This window comes from Aplysia californica, unplaced genomic scaffold, assembly GCF_000002075.1.
Source record: "Aplysia californica isolate F4 #8 unplaced genomic scaffold, AplCal3.0 scaffold00001, whole genome shotgun sequence".
NCBI classification, from domain to species: Eukaryota; Metazoa; Mollusca; class Gastropoda; order Aplysiida; family Aplysiidae; genus Aplysia; species Aplysia californica.
Window position 1 is genome coordinate 2,078,478 of NW_004797271.1, and position 1,269 is coordinate 2,079,746.

At 37.5% G+C, this 1,269-nt stretch overlaps 1 protein-coding gene across 1 annotated transcript in view; it reads right to left on the reverse strand.

Annotated features, from left to right (window-relative positions):
- Window positions 1-1,269, reverse strand: part of LOC101859675 (cyclic AMP-responsive element-binding protein 3-like protein 1) — a gene marked incomplete in the record, with an annotated part of 58,466 nt that overhangs the window by 24,736 nt on the left and 32,461 nt on the right.

The window sequence follows — 1,269 nt, forward strand, 5'->3', positions numbered from 1 at the left end:
CCCCCCCCCAACCCCACGCCCAAACCACACACATACGTTAGCACATACAGTAGCACATTTACCGTCACAAAAGTCTAACAGTCATTGAGCTTATAAAACAATATTATAAAACATAATAAACGAACGATCATGATGGACTAAGTAATCCATCCTAGTGACATACTTTCTACAACTTTTACTTACGTCAACGAGGCAAGATTCGCCCAAGGCATTAATATTGCGTCTCGATTAATTTTCTACATTTTGAAATAAAATATGATTGCCCCAGAGTACATCTATCATTCCCCCTGAAGCTTCTTTTTCTTCCTTTTCCCCCCTAATATAAAAATGCGTGAGTGGCATACCATAATCTTTAATTGAAAAAACAGGAAATTTTCAGTCAACCAAAGACAATATTTGAGAAAGTGCGTGTTACTAATAGAGTCTAATAAATCCAATCAAAGGTTAAGAAAATAGCAAACCCCATAAACGCGAAATTCAATTCATTTTAAAAAAGGACGCGTCGAGAAGATTGTTTGCCGAATAAACAAGGTCTACTTTATACTGAGCTTTTATGTACCGGAAAGTACAGGTACGGCCCAGCGGTCTATTTGCCGATATGGTTTCTGAATTCATGCTCTCTGTACTTTACCTGGATCCATTTTTTAAATTGTTGAGACGACAATAGAACTTTTACGCGCAACACTTCGTCCCACAATCAAGCACCCGTTAATAGAAAAAAATTATAAAAGGTCCAAATTGCACGGCGGACTTCATAACCTCACCAGCAAGCCTCCCAAAACATTATGCAACCCTTGCATAACTGTGGATGCTCTACTATAAGCAAGCTCTTTGCTGACGAAAACCATTGACAATCTAATAGTTAATTTATTAACTAAATTAATGATAATCAATGACTACATTGTGGAAAGGTGCACATCTCAGCGGATCACGCTCACCAACATAGATTATTTTGAGATAGAAAAACTTGAGAAGTTTGTACGTACAATACGATGAGAAATGTAATTAAAAATGACACGTGGGTGATATGAGTATGAGAAAATTTTACATAACCGGATGGTTGTATCAATTGCGTTAAGTCCAACAGAAGACACGCACAGCGTGACATTATCTCACCATTTCTTCTTTTCTTTTCAGTGAAAATTATTGCATCTTTTATTAAATTCCTGACTGAAACAGACAGCGGGAAAGAGGATTTGCGTGCATTGGTTCACATAATATCACACCACTGTTTCTTCCACAATGTGGCGTCTCTCTCTCTCTCTCTCT